Here is a 20,086-nt window from a genome sequence, read left to right as displayed (position 1 = left end):
AGCAGAATAGTCGTTTTTAGGGACTAGGGATGCAGCTGGGTGGAGGTGGGAGGTAGGGCTCACTGTAGTGATGGAGCTGTTCTGTATTTTGACTGTATCATGGTCAATATCCTGGTTGTGATCTTTTATTATGGTTTTGCAATACATTATCACTGGGGGAAACTGTTAAGCGTGCAGATGATTTCTCTGTATTATTTCTTACAACTGCATATGACTCTCAAAAAGGTTTTAATTAAAGAAGAAAAAAAAAAAGCTTTCTCCATTGCTAAAATTTCCAAGCTTAAAACCCTGCTAAAGAAGCCAACGTTAAATTTTACACATATGGACCAAAAGTGTGTTCTGATTAAAATATGCACAATTAAAGGCCTAGGGAGGGGGAGTGAGGAGAGGTGACCAAATCTAAGTGCAGCTATTTACCAAAACCATTTGTGCTTCAACACTTAAGTCTCCTTAGTTCTAAAATGCCAGCTTACAGCACACACACACAAACATACATACATGTGTGCATCCCTCCCACAAACACAACCTGTTAGTCATTTAGAAGGAAATAATCTCATAAAGCAGTATTGATAGAAAAGAACAAAATATGAGGAGTCGAAAGTGGGAAAACCATGCCTGGCTTGCAGCAGGACAAAAAGAGCATCTTCCTGGCTAGAGTTGATTTTTAAAAACAAAGAGCCAAACCAAAGTCATGTTCTTCACAGAATGTCTTAGGAAGGGAATTATCCAGTTGTTAGATCAGCACAGACAGAGTAATGTCAATAAACTGAGCAAAAACACACAGCTCAATGGTGAACCCCAAAGCTCGTGTGTGTGTGTGTGTGTGTGTGTGCGCGCGCGCATGCACATGAAAGAGAAAGAGAGAGAATGAGAGGGAGAGAGATATGTGTGTTGTGAACCGCATAGTCCTGACTGAAGCCAATGGTTGGTTCACACCACATGAATTAGGCATTTTTGTAAAAGGCTAGAAAGTTCTAAGGTGAAGAGAGGGCTTCCCCTGGAAGTTAGTTCATCAGGTTAATGCATCCCTCCAGCTGACTACTGGTTGCTTGTGGCAGAAGCCAGCTAGCAGGCATTGTTGCCACTCCTTTTAAGAGAGTCCAGACTAGGCTTACAGCTAGTAGCTCTTCTTCACTGCACAGTAGGGCCTGCTGGGCTGCAGGGAACTCTGTAAGATGAAGATCAAGAGCCCCCTTGGTCACTTTGCATACCAGTCTGTGATGGATGTTTCCAGTGCTGACCACTGCTGGAAGACAGTACCCAGGTTGTTGCAGACACCACATCACAGTAACCTGCATCCGTGGTCCCAGGAAGCCACCACATGGCTCTCACATTGGGTGGCAACTAAAGACAGGCCTTTCTGTGGGTGATCATTGCCCAGTGATCCAGGGAGAGGCCCAGCTTGGCCACGTCCAGGGACCGTGGCCTTTGTGGAATGGCAGCCAGGAGGCCAGTATCAGCCTTCTTCTTTCCACCCTCCTCTTTCTATGTAAATGTGTCCTCTTTTCTTCAAATCTCATCTCATTGGACAATGCTATTCATCTAAGGATTATATTAATTCCATCCCCTTCACTGGAGATATCCAGAAGACTGGTTGACATGATCTCGATGAGATCTGCCACACCCACCACCTGGGCTTAACAGGGGACCTAAACTGAACCCCAGTGGCTTTATGCCAGTAGTCCATGAAAACATGCCAGCAGCACTAGGCACTGTGCAGCTTCTGTCCTGACCCACTTGTCTTCACCCAGAACATTTCATCTCCCATTTTGTTTCGAATCCTTCCAACACCTCCTGCCTTGTCTTCCTGTTATTCTCTTGTTGCAATCCATTCAGTATAAAAGCAGGAGAGCAGGGATTTCAACTGGTTACTTAATCACTCTTCTAGCCAATGAGCCCTGGGACATAGTATCTACTCAATAAACAACTCTTGGAGGACTAACCGTCTAAGAGCTGAGGCTCAGTCCTGCTTCTCTTCCTTGCGGCTTCACTCTTTGACCAGAACTTGTATGGCCCACTGGCTATTCTAGAGAAATTTCTCTTTCTCCAGAGCCCTAAGACTGCACAGCCTGTGGCCTCCCCATGTTCACCCCAGTTCATGGAGCAGGAAAATACAAAAAGCCCAGGGCTAAGTCCACACAGGCCAAAGGTGATCTGAAAGCCATCCCTCTCTAAGGCCTGAGAGCCAAATAGCTAAAGACCACAAAGAGCAGCCAGGCATGGAGCCCTAATGCCAAAGGTAGTTGAGAGGTTTTGGATGAGAAATTCAAGGCTGAGACCTTCTGGAAAGAGCACCAAGGCGAGAAAAACAAAAACTCAGAGCTACACATTTAGCACCCACAGAGCCCAAGGCTAGGGGAAATCATACCTCAGCACTGTTCTCTGTACACTCAAAGGATAAGGAAGCTGACTAGTGGTTTTCTTTATCCTATAGCTTATGCCCTATGATGGCTGCCATGTGCCATCAAGCTGTGAAAGAGGTTGCATTTCACAAACATTGACTTTCGTAAGTCTGACATTTCCCACAGGGGCCCTCCTTCATCAGCATTAGGAGAAATGTCTCCCATTAAGCCCTAGGTCTCAGTTTGGCCTCCATGGTGTAAGAGCTAATGGAAAGGAAAACTCATGTGTTTGGATATTGGCTCCAAATGAACCAGCCATGGTCACATGCTCATGTGATGTAGCTTTGCTTAGAACTGAAGAGTAATAGAAAAAAAAAAAAGATTGGTCAACAGAAGAAAAGTGGCTAGTCTCAGCATCACCTTTGCAACACTCATCCTCTGAAAGGGGCATCTACCATCAAAATAAGTGTGAATCCCCACTGAGGAGTGACTATGCTGGACTCTCCTGGAGGGTGGGGTGTGACATGTGTTTGAGGGGCAGGAAAGTTGCTATCTCTGAGACAGAGGATACATTCCTTTCCTAGGGCTGCTGTATAACAAAGTGCCATGGACTGCGTATCTTAAAACAGAGTTGTATTGTCTCATTATTCTGGAGGCTAGAAGTCTGAAATTAAGGTATGAGTAGGACCAAGCTTCCTCTGAAATGTGTAGGGAAATCATTCTTTGCCTCTTCTTCAATTCTGGTGGTTGGTTAGGAATGGTAAATACCTGGCTGCAGGATTCCAATCTGTCTCTGTCTTTGTCATCACTTGGTGTGTCCCCATGTCTCTTATTTTCTTCTTGTATGGATGTCAGGATTAGGGGTCTGCCCTACTCTAGTATAACCTCACCTTAGCTACTTACATCTGCAATGACCATTTTCCAAATGAGGTTACCTTCTAAGGTACTGGATTACAACTTATCTATTTTGGAGGAGTTAACAGCGCAGCCCATAACAGAGGGGTTGAAAAAGATGGTGGGCCACAGGTCCCGTGACTGGCAAGATACAGTGTCCTGGGTGCATAGCAGCTAAATGGGGAGTCAGGACCCAGGACCCAGTGCTCTCAGCTTCAGCAAAAATCTGATGCCCAAACTGGGCACAGAAGTAGCAACACTGTCAGCTACAGACCTCAAGTACTTGAACAAGGTGGCCAGTGTAGGCTGTGGACTGGCAGATGTTCCCTGAGGATACTGGCTAGTGTGGCCTGAGAGCCCAGGCCAGGGTAGGAGCCCCATGGTGACCAAAATCAAAGCCTGTAACAATAGGCTCTGGCCTTGAAGTAAAGAGTATTTTGATTTAGAAAAAAAAAAAATTCATATAAACATAGTTCTTAAGTCCAGTTAATATGGTGGTTTTAAATTTAAAGGAAGTTTTCAAATTTATAGACTCTAAACATAATCACACTCATATTTCCATGGACTCCACAAAAGCCATCCCTCAAGACACAGAAGACATGAGTCAACACGCAAATGGTGTCAACAATGGACAGAAAGAGGCCAAACATAGGTAGGTGTCAGCGGGGAGTAACGATGAGCCTGGAGAAGCCAGTGTTGGTCCAGATCCCCTCCCCCTTCTAAATCCTTGCAGAAAAGAATATTAATAAAATGAAACTCTAAATCCAATCCCGGAGCAATAATAGAACACTTGTGCCAAACTTCACAGCCGTGGGAAGGATGTATGTAGCTGAGCAATCTGTGGACAGCATTTCTCGGCTGAAATTCTTGAAAGCTCACAGTGCTCAGGCCAAAATGCTCTGGAAACCAAGTCCCGTGGAAAATGCAAACTTTATGAATTGCACATGTGGCCACAAAGCCAGCTCTGCAACTCTGAGTGAAAAGATTTGAAGAGCAATCTGTCCCCATTCTGAAGACCACCAGGGCTGATGCAGAGCATACCATGGGTCCCAGAGGGGATAGGAGACTCTCTCAGCCTTTGGGATTTTCTTGGCAAACTCCAGAAAAAAACAAGCGGAGGCCTGTGCTGGAATCAGACATGACAGACAAAGGGGCCACTTCCCCTGGCCTGAGGGGGCGTCCCTGGAGAAGCAGCACCCGAGGGGCAAAGTGAATCCTTCTCCAGCTACTTAGCTCTTTGTCCCTCCCTTTTCCCGTCTGTGAGCCAAAGAGCTCATCATATAGAACTTATCTAGGGGGGTGGCTGTGAGGGTGCAAGGGATTCATATATGGGAATCTCGAAGAAAGCGCCTGACCCTTCAGAACAGCTAACCCAATCCTCACCTGCAGCAAGCACTCCAGCAAAGCTGAAGTTTCAAATCTCTCCCCGAAGTTGCTGCTCTTCCAGCACTGCTCCTAAATTTTAATTTTTTCTTTATAGATCTCGGATTGCTTTCCCACTTTGTCTCCCAACAACCTCTTCTCAAATCTGGAGAGTTTCCCGCTCTCTGTCATAGGATCTAAGGACAGGAAAGGCCCTCCTCAGTCCCTCAGCTTCCGCCCCTGCCCCAAGGCAGAGCTCTGTTCACACTGAATCCGACAGATGGTTGTCGTTTCCAGACAGGAAATATTTATCGAGCATCCACTCTGGGCCAAGCTTTGTGCTCAGAGCTGCTAGGAATACGCGCAGGAGTGGGGCGGGCTGAGCTCCCACAAGTCTATATGGGGGAACTGGAAAAACTCAGACAGGAATGGATGCTGCAGTCTTGAGGCAGAATTTCTTCTCTGGGAAACCTCTATTTTTGCTCTCCTGGCCTTCAACTGGCCATCCAACTGATTGGATGAGGCCCGCCCACATTATTAAGGGTCGTCTCCTTTACTTATAGTCAAGTGATTGTAGATGCTAACCATGTAGATGAGTGTCTGATTAATGCGCATACTGTAGCATCACCAAGTTGACATATAAAATTAATCATTACACACAAGTCATTTGTCCTTGCTCTCCCCACTTTTTGTCCAGCTTTCTTCCTACCTGCCAGTTCTATGACCTCTAACAACTTCAGGCCCCCGTAAGACACAGAGAAGATAGCTTTCCCTTGACTTTGTCATCAGCTCCCACACTTGCATTCCTGCTTCATCCCTAAAATAAATCCTTCATCCCATTTCACTCATAATAGTTGGACTTTATATGTGTCTTCCATCCAATTTACTTAATTTTTGTGCTTGTACGGCTTGCACAGGGAGATGGCATACCTCAGAACTGTCCCCAGAGTTACCCAGGAGGATGTCACAAAGACTGCTCACATAGAGGTGCCTTGCTGGCAGCATTTTCACTATTCCAGATGCTGCCAGAAAAGGTGCCAGAGGAAGATGCTGGCTGCTAGGCACTTTTGGCTGAAACACACTTACAGGAACTAGCAGCTCAAGAAGCCAACCTCTGCAGGGCCTGAGCACTAGAGAAAGTGTACCCTTCAAGGAGCCTGGCAAGTGAGACACACTGGAACCAGGAAGAGGAAATCTCTTTCTCTTCCCTCCCATGTCTTCTCAGGATTCTCTACGAACCACATGTAACAATGTGCCAGCTGGCAAAGAAGAACCCATGGCAAAGGCCATGCCCACCTCCATTCTGACAGAGCCAGCAAAGAGGAGGTGGATTGGAGCTGAGAAGCAATAAACTGGATAAACTAGCATAGTTCATTCCTTTGGCTACTCAGTTTCCAAAGGGCACTTGGACATACTTCTACATAACAATGAAATAATACTATCTTCTTTCCAACTCCTGTGATAGGGCTATCTTCCTTTCAAGTGAAGAATTTCTCACACTATCCTGAAATGAATGGACACCCAGTTCTAACAGCCACTGAATCTAGCACCATAGCTATATTTATTCCTCAAATCCATCAGCAACCCATTGAATGATCTGTCACCTAAAGACTACATCGTAAAATTAACTTCCAACAACTCGTATAGAAAATAAAAATGGAAAGTTAGTGTATACAAATACACACACATATGAAACAGACCAGGGAAAATATGCAAACTAACAGAGTTCTATAGAGTATGACTAACTGGTCTTGAGGTCATAATTGCGATCTATGGCTTCCTTCCTCCACTAACCACTCTGTGCTTCCCCAATGCTCTCAGTCAGGATCTCAGCTAGCTGAGTTTGCTACCTGAGGGTGTGACTGAAACCTTAATTTCTGAAGAGTCCTTAGTCACCCTGCCTGTTTGTTAGTTGCTACAGTTTTCCATTAACCTCTGCTGCCAGGCATGGAAAAGCTAGGAGGTGTCCCAGAGAATCCCTTGGGTTCCAAAAATAGTCTTCCTTTCCCCCATTGTGTAGCTGCAACCCAATTATCTCTTGGTATTCAGGATCAATCACTCCAGCCAGTAGACCAGCTCTTTTTTGTGGATTCAGTGGCATAAGGAGCCCAAAGCAGTAGGGTCTAATCTTTCTACTCCATGGAATCTCAGCCCATTTGAAGCACTCTCTGCTTGAGCTCAAGGATACCTGAACAGGAAGCGAAAATTCTGTGTATGGATCATTGGACATAATAGTAAGAGATGCAACTCCCATTTATATCCCTTGATTCCTGGCCCCATGCATCCTGACTGTTGGGGAGACAGCACCGTATTATGATTTGATTCAAAGCATATACTACGTCCTGTAAGACAGAACCCCATCCGTCAAGATGTTTTCCCATGAAAGGTACTGCAACAGAGTCTTTAGTAAGTCAATGAACCTTCCAATTAGCCCAGTCACGTCCAATTAATGGGGTAAGACCACATAATTCCATGGAAGGGGCATTAGCCCACTGCTATACTTCCTTTGCTAAGAAATGGACTGTTGATCAGAAGCAATGCTATGGAGAATGCCATGGTGGTAGATAAGTCATTCTGTGAATCATGAATCATGGTTGGTGCTACAGACACACTTAAATGCAAATTCATACCTAGAAAATGTCTCTTCCAATGATGACAAATATCTGCCTCCTTCATGACAGAGAGGTCCAATGTAATCAATCTGCCACTATGTGGCTAACTAGTTATCCCAGGGAATGGTGTCAAGGGCTCAGTGTTGGTCTCTACTGTAGGCAGACCAGGCACCTAATAGCAGTGTAAGCACCCATGTTGCTAAGCTCCTGCACAGCCTCCATGCCTGCCACCATGGCTCCTTTGTTACAGGCCTACTGAGCAAGCATTGGAGTGTCTGAGGAAAGAGGTGGACTGATGTCTACAGAGTAATTTTGTCTGATGACTAAATTTCTCCATTGTGGATGCCCAAACGGCATCCACATTGGACACAAATATCTTCACAGTTTGTGCCCACTCTGAGAGAGATCTATCCAACACCTCTTCCCCCAGACTTTTCTTGTCACCAATCTTCCAATTATGCTCCTGACCATCCAGCCAAACCATTAGTAAGTGCCCATAAACCTATGTAGATTCCTACTTCTGGACATCTCTCATTTCACAATAGTGGACAGATAAGTATATTGCTCAAAGTTCTTTCACAAGTCCAATCAAGGCACAGAAACCACATGGTAATGCAAACGGAAAAAAAATTAATATAAATAATTATTAATAGGAAATTAGACTATATTAAAAGGAGACTAATGGGGACTTGGGTAGTAAGAGTTATTGAGAACTATAAAGAATGCAGGAATAGTAAACATAGGAGCATCCTCTACCCCTAGAACTGAGATAGTGCCCTAATAATATCCAAGGAAGAGCCTCCTCCTTGACCAAGGATGGGGATTCAGAGCTCAGAATACACACTGCCATGGCTTACTGGATGACACAAAAGCCAAAAGATGCCTCACCACTGGGACTTGACAGGAATTTGCCCTCTGAGAGGTCAGGAGAAGGTTCCAAAGGGAAGTGCCATGGTTCAGAACTCACTGTAAAGCCATGGGAGAGAGTACTGGAAGAGGCCATTCACAAGGAAATCCATGGCTGGTGGCATTCCACTGGGAAACTGCCAGAGAAGATAAGATGCTGGGAGAAGCTGCTAGCCTCTGGGCATTGCAGGAGCTCAAGACACTGTGACTGAAGGAGGCAGGCACAAGAGAAAGGTGTCCCCTACAGAAGCCTAACACAGCAGAAACTATATGCTCTCAGGACCTGGGTACTGGACAAAGCATCATCTGCATGAGTTTGGTAAATGAGAACCAAAAAGAGGAAACTCCTTTCTCCAGTGTACCTCAGTGTCCTTTACGGACAAGACTTAGAATCATGACAGCTGGCAAAGGAGAAATTTTTACAAAGCCCATTTCTGTGATCACAGAGCAGACAGCAAGGATGAGTTTGGAACTGAAAAGGCAATAAATTGATAAATGGCATGGGGTGGAGGGGTGCTATGCTAGGAGAAGGGGTCAGAGAGAACGGCAGGAAGCAGACCAACACATGGCAGTGCATTACTCTGTGTACAAGCTGAGCATATAAAACTCTTCAGCAGCATATATAACTCTTCAAAGGCTGCCCGTAGGAGGCAGTATGTGAGCTTCTGCCCCGCCCCCCATAAGATGATCAGCTCAACCCAAGGGTAGGAGCAGGCTGAGTGTTCTCAGTTCCGTTCACATCTAAGCAAACTACCCTTACAAAGCAACTTCTGTAACTCTGATATTGAACTAAGCATCTTCCCTCATTTCCCCAGAACCTGGCCAGGGGCCAGGCTAACAGGAGGGGCTTAATAACAGTCAATGACTTTGAGAGAGTTTTCCTGTTCCACTCCATCAGCATATGACACAACTTACCCCCAGGGTCATCATTTGCCTTGGAATCATCCATCCCAGGAATGGCAGCCTCCCTAGGACCCCAACTGGTTCCTGAGAAGTCACTTTGCATCTGGAGGCTTCTTCCTCCTTGTGTGAAGGAAGCATCACCCTCTATTGCTCTTACCATGGCTCTGACCTCCTGGGTGCTGGCACAGTCCCTCTATCTTCATGACTGAGAGAGCTTGGAATACAGTGATGGGAAGAGGAGGGGAGGGAAGAGCAGCCCTTGACATATCTTGGTGATGGACATAATTTTGGTCTTCCCAACCTTTGCCTTTTGGAAGTCAGGATTTTAGAAAGAGAAATGGGGAAGCAAAGAGCCCTCTGGGATCTCTGGGACTTTCTGTTAAGGAAGAGTGGTCATCTTGCTCTCGATCTTGCAATGTCTCCAAGCTGTGGCCTTGATTTCATAAACATCTCTGTTCAGGGCTCCCTAAGTGAAAAACGTCTTGGACTATGAACATTCCCAGAGAGATACACAGCCTTCTCCAAGGTTCTTGAGATCTTGGATGAACCACTCATAAATGCTCTCTTTTCCCCTCCTTTGCTGCTGTTTGGTTCACCCCTCACCTCCTCTAAAGAAGACAGATCCAAAATGTATCTCTACCTAGATGGCCATTATCCTTCTCAGCTTGGCTTCAAGAGGGATGCTAGGACTCTGTCCTTAGGAGCTCACCATCCCACCCAGGAGAGCTGAGTCCCACTCCTGTATGAGGCAGAGTGGGTAGGGCAGCAGCTACTGATGATCTATGGCCCTGCTTCTCAAAGTCTAATGAACAAAGGAATCACCTTGGGATCTTCTTAAAATGAGATCCTGATTCAGAAGGTTTAGGGAAGGCCCAGGCAACCTGCATTTCCAACAACTTCCAGTGATGCCAAAGCTGCCAACCTATGGGCCACACTTTGAGTAGCAAGGGTCTCCAGTGTGTGGGTTACAGAACTATGGTGACACAGGAACTCACGAATACAGAGGCTACAGCCCCAACAAGGTCCAGGAAGTCAGGCAAAGCTTCACAGTTGCCGACACTGGAACTGGGTCTCAAAGACGAGGAGGTTTTGCAGGGAGGGAGGTGTCCAAGCAGTGGGGACCCAATAGTCCACAGAGGAGGCAGCACCCTTACTTCTGCCTGCCACAACTAGCAGTCTCTCCTGTCCTGCCTCTGACCTACACACATGCCTTTCCTGCTCAGCATGCCCTACTTCTTGGAGGTGGATCAAGTACACATGCTGTGTGTCATGGTCAAGTTCCTCTTCCCACTCTGGTTCCTTCTCTGAAACCCTGAGCCAGGAGGAGGACACTTCAGGAGTAAGTCCTGCCTACTCTCTCCTCAAGCAATTATGGGCCAGCAAGAACAATGGGACTACAGGAAATATAAATGGGCATATGTTGGGGGAAATGTGAGTAATAGCAAGAACAAAAGATGAGAATGGCCCCTGACAATGACTGGCAGGGGAAGTGGGTGGAGGTGGAAAAGTCTCCATTAATTCACTCTGTTTGAATCAGTCCCCAGGGAACCATGATTTTCAGCCTCTTAGTCAAGAGTCTGGATTTAAGCTGCATACATATCCACTTAGTCCAGCGGGCAAAGCTTGTCCGTTCCTGAGACACTGATGGGTACACAGTCCTCTTTTCATCCTGCCCTGCTTTCTCATCCTGTTCCAAAGCCACCCTCTCGAGACAGAACATAAAGACTCCTAACTCTGGGAAATGAACTAGGGGTGGTGGAAGGGGAGGAGGGCGGGGGATGGGGGTGAATGGGTGACGGGCACTGAGGGGGACACTTGACGGGATGAGCACTGGGTGTTATTCTGTATGTTGGTAAATTGAACACAATAAAAAATTAATTTATATTAAAAAAAAAAGCCACCCTCTCTCAGGACCACAGCCAAGCAAATCCTACACATGCCTCTTTGAGTCCCCCCACCTCTCTCATTCAAACCCTGTTCAGCCCAGCCCTTTCTAGCTTGAGAGCCTTAGCCTGTGCTGTCATGTCTGCCGGGGATGCTCTGCCCACTACCCCGGGCACACTGGCTCCTCCTAACCCTTCAAGTCTCAGAGTAAAGTCATCCCCACAGACAGGGTGCCCTGTCTGCCACTTGTCACCACTTCCTCATCTGTGGTTCGCTTGCTCTTTCTGTCCTGCCAGGATTCAGCTTCCATCAAGTCATGCGCCAGCACAGTATCTGGTACCTCCTGGACGTTCAGGAGACATTCACAATGGGGAAAATGAAGCCCATAGACTCATGTCCCTTTCCTGAGGGGTTCCCAAGCTAATTGACACCATGCTCATCATTTACAGCACTTTCTTTCTGATTCATGTTGTTAGCCAGAGAACTGCTCCTCTGTCCCAAAGCAATCTCACCCCAGAAACACAAAGGCCCCCAACCTAGTGGCTCCTGCAGATGCTATGACTATCAGACACGCCTGAATGAAGACTAGTCACAGGCTAGGGTTTGTCTCTCACTGCCTCTGCTCCACTTTCCCATAAATTAGTTAGCTGGGGTCCTTATTTCCAGTTGTTTGGCTCCAATCAGAATTCAAAGCTGGGAGTGTACAACCGGGAGTCCGCAGGATCCCCTCGGGGAGAGCTAGGAGGGCAGGACTGGAGACTTCAAGCCTTTATTTCTGGGAGAGACCCAAAAACTGTTACCATAAAGCAGCAGAGAAGGAAGTGTCCCAGGCTCCTGGTGTGCACCAGCTCTGGACGGCTATGAGCAAGTCCACTTGTGCAATGGCCCCGGAAGGCCAGCTTGCCTCTCCATGGCCCTTTCTGGCTCCCCTGTGCTTCTTGCAGTTCTCATCCACATGCACCAGCAGAAAGGATCTAAGGACTGTTTACATTCTTGCCATTTTGCTTGTGTTTAGACTTACTAAAAAAATACATCTTAAATATTTATAAGCAATCATAGGCCCTCACGGATTTCAAATAAACTTTCCTATAAACCAGTCGACTTCAGAGTATCCATCTCCCCAAGAATCATAAACCCGCAGAGCTGTAGGCCCTTAAATATCCCAGTGTCCTTGTTTTCTGAGAAACCGAGGCCCATGAGGAGCAGGGACCTGCCCAAGCTCATAGGGCGCTTGGTGGCATATGCAGGGCTGGAGAGCAGGGCTCCTGCTTCTATAGCCCAGCGTTCCCATTTCATGTGTGAAAAATCTGAGCCCATCAGCACACTGCCTCTGCAGGCATGTGGTTCTAGTTTTTAAGAGAACAAACTGATTTGAGGTTTCAAAATATTAAGCACTTAGAGTTTGGAGAAGGAATGTGTGTTAAGTGCACATTCTTGGTCATCAGCCATCCCCCAGCGCCGGGCAGGCTGGCTGCCTGATGTGAGGGCACTGAGACTCAGTGCGTCTGGGCGTCTGCACAGCTCCATGTTACAGGTCCCGAAACTGCTCACATTGCAGCAGGGTGCCACAGAAAAGTGCCAGGCCTGAGAGCAAGTCTTGAAAAAATATGACAAGGGCCTGTCCTCTCCAGGCAGGACAAAGGCTAAGGATCTTCATGTCAGACTCTCCACCAGGTTCTGTACTAATAGGCAGCTACAGATCCAGGAACGGAGATCTCTGCTGGGGTGGTTCATCTCAAGCCGGTTAACATCTCTTAGAGCCCTCAGAAGCCTCTTAAAAGCCTAAAGACAAAAAGGAAGGGTCTAGCTTGAGGCCAGAAGATGCCATGGAGGCCCTAAGCCCTCTGGGTCATCACTTTCTTCTACCACCATAGGCCCTGACAGGAAATTGAACAAAGCTCTTTCTAAATCTCTCCATGGTACTTCCAGTAGGGCTCTGAGAGCCAAGGCCATGCTCCAAGGAGTCGGTTTCAGTGAAAGCTTTGGCCCCAGGGGATCCCACCACAGGGCCCATTCTGCAGAGTACACTGGACCCTGTGCTGACTTGGGATGGGACAGAAGGTCAAAGCTGGCTGGGAAGCCCCAGCTGGCTTGGAAAGCCAGAAGGTGACCCCTTTCCAGCCATGGGCTCAATGCAAAGACTCCCTGTCCCTGTGCCTAAAGCCCAGAAGACTCCCTTTGCAAATGCCCTAGGCTCCATCCTTCATAAGGCAGGGAGGCTGAGACTCGGTGGCATGATGAGAACTGCCACCTTGGGCCCTAATGGTCTCCCCCAAACCCACAGATTTGGGGCAAAATGTTTTTAGAGCAAAGTAACTGACACCCAGACTTCAGGTGTGCCTGGCCATGTGCATGACTGTTCTGTATTTGAGAGGAGAGAGGATGCTGCTAATCTCAGGGGCCTACAGACCAATGGGAGAAGCCTAATCCAAGTAAGTCTAAATGCAATGTAGTTCCCTGGATTGGATCACGGAACAAAAAAAGGACATTGGTAGAAAAACTAGTAAAATCCAAAAGAAAATCTTGAGTTTAGTTAATAGCGATATATCTTTTTTTTTTGTATATATTTTTTATTGGAGTTCGATATGCCAACATATAGCATAACACCCAGTGCTCATCCTGTCAAGTGCACCTCTCAGTGCCTGTCACCCAGTCACCCCATCCCCCCACCCACCTCCCTTTCCACTACCCCTTGTTCGTTACCCAGAGTTAGGTGTCTCTCATGTTCTGTCACCCTCACTGATATTTTCACTCATTTTCTCTCCTTTCCCTTTATTCCCTTTCACTAACTTTTATATTCCCCAAATGAATGAGACCATATAATGTTTGTCCTTCTCCGATTGACTTACTTCACTCAGCATAATACCCTCCAGTTCCATCCATGTCAAAGCAAATGGTGGGTATTTGTCATTTCTAATGGCTGAGTAATATTCCATTGTATACATAGATCACATCTTCTTTATCCACTTATCTTTCGATGGGCACCGAGGCTCCTTCCACAGTTTGGCTATAAAGAACTGTGGAAAGAAACAAACAATCCAATCATGAAATGGGCAAAAGACATGAACAGAAATTTCACAGAGGAAGACATAGACACGGCCAACAAGCACATGAGAAAATGCTCCACATCACTTGCCATCAGGGAAATACAAATCAAAATCACAATGAGATACCACCTCACACTAGTGAGAATGGGGAAAATTAACAAGACCGGAAACAACAAATGTTGGAGAGGATGTGGAGAAAGGGGAACCCTCTTGCACTGTTGGTGGGAATGTGAACTGGTGCAGCCACTCTGGAAAACTGTGTGGAGGTTCCTCAAAGAGTTAAAAATAGAACTGCCCTACGACCCAGCAATTGCACTGCTGGGGCTTTGTCCCAAAGATACACATGCAGTGAAATGGCAGAACACCTGCACCCCAATGTTTATAGCAGCAATGTCCATAATAGCGATATATCAAAGTTGGTTTCTTACTCTTGATAAATGTACCAACATTATGCAAGATATTAATGGAGAAAGCTGTTACAGATGAGGGGCAACAGGATATAAAAGGGTAAGCTGTACATGGGAACCCTCTACTATTATTGCAACTTCCCTGTAAATTTAACATTATTCCAAAATGAAACATTTATATATAAAAAAGTAACCACTGATCATGTGTCAGTCACTGAGCTGACTATGCATTATCTCAATCAATCCTCCCAAAACTTTATGGAGGCTGCAATTATGATCTTCATTTACAGCCAAGGAGATTGAGGCCAGAGCTGCAGACATCCTGGCTTGGTGGGCAGCAGGTGGTAGCTCAGAGGTCACCACCACTTGGAGGAGTAGAGATTGTATAGGCAGCCACCTGTACGAGCCCATATATAGAAGGACACTTCAATTAACACACTACATGGAACTCCACGTCCCAGTAAAAATGAGTGATTTGCCATAAGGCCTCTGAAACACTCGCCGGGACCTCTGAACTCCCCCCAAGCCCCACCTGGGAGTACCCTTCCTCCCCCTGCAGTGTCAACGGTGAGAGCCGCCATCCCTCCCCGCCTCATGCAACTCCTTCCAGCGGGAAATTAAATTCCTTCCTACTCCCTCCTCAAGAGCCTTGGAACATAGTCCTCAGAAGCTTTTTATCAAGGGAAAATTCTTTCTTCCTTCTATTTATAAGAATTTTTTTTAAGACTCAAAACGCTTCCTAGGGCTCTTTTTCACACAGACAGAAATTGTGCAGCTATCCCCAAGTTTCTGGCTAAGCATGAGGCCCTCCTTCCATCCTGCAGTCTGACTGTGCCCAGTAGTGTATCTGATGGCCCTTCAAACTCTCTCACCCCTCCTTGGCTCCACACTTCAACACCAAGAACCACTAAGTTATGAGATGAAGGGCAGGGAGGAGTTCTAGCTCTCTCCCCAACTAGCTGGTAGGAGACAGGGCAGGGAGCAGGCCCTAGTCTCTAGGTTGTCTCTTTTTAGTATGTATGCTCTACTAAGTGCTAGAAATATGAATTCTTAGCAGCTCCTGGTCAAAGAAGACCTGCTGAAGAAGAGACAAACCCACAGAGAGCATTTACAGGTGGGGCTCAATGGTCTCTGCTCTGCTCTCAACTTCAATCATGAGCAAGGGAGACAGGGTCAGCCTGTCTGTCCCAAAAACACTTCTCTAAGAAGAGTTATGATCACAGGCAGACCTGACATTGCTCAGGGAACTTGGGGCAGCCGTGTCACAGCAACTCAGGGTGAGCTGGAGCTCAACGTCTGTCAGGCTTTGCTCTTAGTGGTTGAATCAACCTCATTAGGAAAAGTTCCCCATTTTGTCCTCAAGGTTTTAACCACTTTCTAGTGGTAACTCCAGTGAGCAAGGCCACAGCTGAGATGCTGATGGTTGTTTGGGGGGTATTTCAGGCCCAGCGAATAACTACGTGAACAAAATAACACAAAGTAGTTGCCAACAGCTATTAGCCCTGTGAAAAATAACAATGGAAAACTCAGTTGACTGGCTATCAAAGGGCCCTTATGGAAAGGAGGAAACCAGCTGTGGTTTAACATCTGTAAACTCAAAACACAATGCTAAAAAAGCGAACAGCCAAAGGAAAAACTGTCCACAAGTCTTTGCCTTTGGAATTATATTGAAGCTCCCGTACATCACTTAATTGGCCAAGAGCTGGTTTCATTCAAAACTGGAGTGCACCTGAGCAGTACAGAGGAGGCCTTGCCGAGACTTTGGCTGTTTCTGGATGGTGACAGAGTAGGAGACAGGAAACTTATTCCCATAGCCCCCAAATACACTCCCCCTGCAGAAACTGCACTCTGGTGAGGGAATATCTTCCCCTGTGGGTATTCCAGCCCTTTCTGTTAACAGTGATGGCAAGGGAAGACCCTGGTGAAAGCCACCTCCCCGAAGGTGAAATCAGCACTGGGTGACGGCCTCATCATTGACTCACACCTGCAAAGGTGGCCTCCCAGGAGTGAGGATGAGCAGGAAAATGGTCTTCATTTCACCCTCTGGTCTCCTGGGAAATGCCTCATGTGTTGTGCAAAGAGCATGGCTTTCAAATCACACAGACCTGAGTCTGACTCAGAGTTCCATCATCCATTAGCTGGGTGGCCTTGAGGAGGTGACTTAACCTCTCTGAGCCTTAGTTTCCTCATCTGCATTGCAGGGCAAGGTAAATTCTAGAGATAATGAATAAAAAGCCTCCAGTATTGTGGCAGCTATGTAGAACAAATGCTGGCTTTTTCAAGAATAGTAGCAGGTGACACTGCCTCTGGAAGACTAGCCACCTGTATACCCGACATTCATGAGATATCACTATCAACTCCAAATCTGCACTTGGGTCAGATACAGCACTGTCCCTAATGCCCACAGCTCAAATTATCTGCTTTGCAAAGTGAGACTTAGAATCTTAGCTGCCTGTGTCATCTTCTACCACCTTCTACCACAAATGCCAGGTTCCTACCACATCAGACTTCTCCTGAGCACGCCCTGCTTAGCTGGGACACCGTGAAACCCTTTACTAAGACTGGTCCTCTGCTTGGGATTTTTTTTTTCACCATCTGCCCTTGTTGAAATTCCATGTGTCTTCCAAAATCTGTGTCATGAATGGTCTTCCCTGAAAAGCCTTCCTTAGTCTCTTTGTTAGAACAACCACCTTGGCCTTCCACAGCACTGTCTTATGTGTACTATCAATTGCTTATCCTAAAGGCTCTCTGATATCAGTCCTCTGGCTCTAGTAGAGTATGGGCTCTTCCATTTATTATGAGTGGCTTTAGTCAAATTACTTAATGCTCAAAACCTCAGTCTTCTCATCTGTAAAATGAGAGGTTAGTCATGACGCCAAACACATTGTTGCTGGAAGCATTAAACATTTTTATGCAGGTGAAGGTACCTGGCACATATATTAGTCCAGAAATGTTGCTCGCTACTCTGAAAACCTGTGAGTAAATCAGTTCACTGGCTCACCAGCCTGGAAGCTCTCCAAGGCCAAGAACTAGATCACCTCCACAGAAAAAAAGAAAACATGGTTCCTGGAATGAGCAGATGCTCCATGAATGTTGGCTGAATAGGATTTCCCTTGGGAGAGCTAACCCTTTGAAGGCTGAGACCACATCTGTCCCGACCCCTCTACATAGTGCTAAAATGGGGACAGAAGGCAAGTCAGCCCTTCATCAGCAGTGCAGCAGAATGATGCCCATAGGAGGCAGGTTGTAATGGGAGGTGCCCTCCTCTATAGAGAAGCACCCTTTGCCCCATCAGCATCCTGAAAGTTCTCTCCAGTATCACCCTCTGCCTTCCACAGCCAGGAAGGATCCACTATTGTTCCAGTCCCACTTCTAGCTTGAAGGTTCTTCACGTAGGAGCAGGTGAGAGACATTCTGAAGTGGTCATTGTAAAAGAGGCTAGAAATTCAGCTTGGTCACATCCTCAAGGGCCTCTGTGTTTAGCCCCACATGGGGCAGGGCCATAAATGACCAAGGAACTGGGTTTCATTCTCATGGAGGCTGCAGCTGTTCTTGGCTTTTCCCCACTGCCCGTCGGGAAACAACACAGAAATATAATTGAGCAGCTGTGGCTGTAAAAAGAACCTGCTTCAGAACAATACATTGCGTCCAGCAAGTATGTGTTACAAGCCTGTGATGGAACAGCTAATTCATGTGATAGATGAGTCCATGCTGTGTACCCCCACACTGCTCTCTGTCCACTTCCTTGCCTGTTGTGTCATGGGTTCAGGACTTGATATGCCATTCCCTCTAGCTCCCATGGCCCTGGATCCCTCCAGTGGAGTCTGTATATGAGGCAGTCTCTCAATGCCATCGTAGAGGTCATAAAAGATGAGGATGCCATCTGTGCTCCCTGCTCTTTTCTCTCTACTCTTGAGCAAGTGCACATCAGATGCTATATCTGCATCATCAGGACTTGCCAATAGAGTTTCATCCCATCCTCAGCCCTTCTTATGTCCAGATCCACTTGCTATGGATATAGCCAGGTTTGGCCAAACCATGCTTGCACACGTGTTGTTTTGAAAGATTAGCACAGAATCCAAAACAATATTTCTCTTGGGTTCCTCTTCCAAGCCAACAGAGAAAGAAAAGTTTCCAAAAAAATAACACATTATTAACCAATGAATAAGAGCCAAGAAAACAATGTGGCCAGTATATTTATTCCAAACAGCTTGTTTAGAATGCAAATTGCAAATATATTTAATTCTACCAGGCACTCTGGAGAACCATGCTGAAGACCTTTTATAGCCAGCAGAGCCAAGAAAGTCACCTTAAGTGGTTTGGTCCTGCTTGCTGGTCAGGGACTGCCTAACACTAGCTACTTTTGGGTTCTCCTGCATCAGGAGAACTTGATCGGTGCCAAAGGCTCACTCTGAGAGTCCTGCTACCTCTCACACCTCCTGCTTGAGAGCAACTTCCTTCATCTCATGCCTTGGTCTTGAAAATGGCCATCTGGCCAGAGTCCGCAGCACCATCAAGAAGTTTCCCTCTAAACAAAGGTGACTGGCTGGTGAGAAGAAAAAATAAAAGCCACGATGACAGCCTCTATTAATGGATGTCAAAACTAACCCCCAAGTGTGTGAAAGTCCAAATCAATTTGATTTATGAACACTAAGCAAACTTTCCAGTAGGTTTGGCATATCCACAGCACTAGAGAAAGGCCTTAATTATACTGCCTCCGCTCATTAAATAGATAAGATCTTAGCAGAGACAAGCTATGTTTTGTTTTCAAAAAAAAAAATGTAAATCCATCTGGCTCCATATTTATAGTCGTCAATAGCCTGAAGCCATGTGAAATGCCCAAAGTTTTCATCTTCCCAGATCTGGGGGTGGAACAGAAGTGAGACATCAACATGAGAGCTCTGAGGCTGGCAGGATGGTGATGACGGTGATGTACTGGAGCATTCCTGTCTCTACAGAGCCCCAGAGCCAAACACTGCACATGAACTAGATGAGATGCCAAAGCATAAAAAGCCAAAGGAAGAAACAGCCCTGGAGTTTATCACAGAAATGTGTCTCTTGGGCAATCAATGGAAACAAGATTTATACTCTTAATGGTTCAGCTGACCCCTCTTCCATCCCAGAAAGGACCAATGCTCTCTGGGCACAAGCATCTGGGTGTCCTAGGGCTTCTCAGTGAGGTCATCCCAAATACCAACTAGAGAGTCAATTGGTACTGATGGAAAACTACTGTGTGGGCAAGAGTTCCAGCACCCATGGGGAGCCTATTATTGTTCAAGTGAAAGTGACTTGGAGGAAATATTGCTCTCTATTGACTCTCACCCAGCAGAACCCCCACACCTTAAATCAGGACTTAGAGCAAGAGCAAGCATATGAAACTCAGGGAAGTTCCCTTACAAAGGACCCTCAGTCCTTGGACTTCTTTACTTCCCTTTTTCCTCTATCATTCATCCAAATGTTTTAAATATCTTATAAAACATTTCTAAATTTATATCTCCATGACAGGCCTCTTCCTTGAATCCTAGATTTTAAATTCAACTGTCAACTTGACATCTCAAATTTAATATGTCTCAAAGTAAGCTTCTGATCAACTGATTTTATATATGGACCTTGTGCTCCATTATGTTGAAAAAATCATTTCTTAATTCTAATATTTTTCCCCATAGGTTTTTAAGGGTTTTCTACATACAATATCATGTTATTTGTAAACAAAGATAGTTCTAGTTCTT

General features: G+C 46.1%; 1 long non-coding RNA gene across 1 annotated transcript in view; it reads right to left on the bottom strand.

Moving 5' to 3' along the window:
- Nucleotides 1-20,086, bottom strand: part of LOC140641368 (uncharacterized) — a 72,803-nt gene that overhangs the window by 43,019 nt on the left and 9,698 nt on the right. The window contains exon 2 of the long non-coding RNA XR_012037899.1: nucleotides 13,753-13,920. This is a non-coding gene — a long non-coding RNA (uncharacterized lncRNA). The remainder of the gene's footprint in view (nucleotides 1-13,752; nucleotides 13,921-20,086) is intronic.

Source organism: Canis lupus, chromosome 10 (genome assembly GCF_048164855.1).
Source record: "Canis lupus baileyi chromosome 10, mCanLup2.hap1, whole genome shotgun sequence".
NCBI classification, from domain to species: domain Eukaryota; kingdom Metazoa; phylum Chordata; class Mammalia; order Carnivora; family Canidae; genus Canis; species Canis lupus.
Note: the sequence above shows the minus strand (reverse complement) of the source record. Positions and strands in the feature narration are given on the sequence as shown.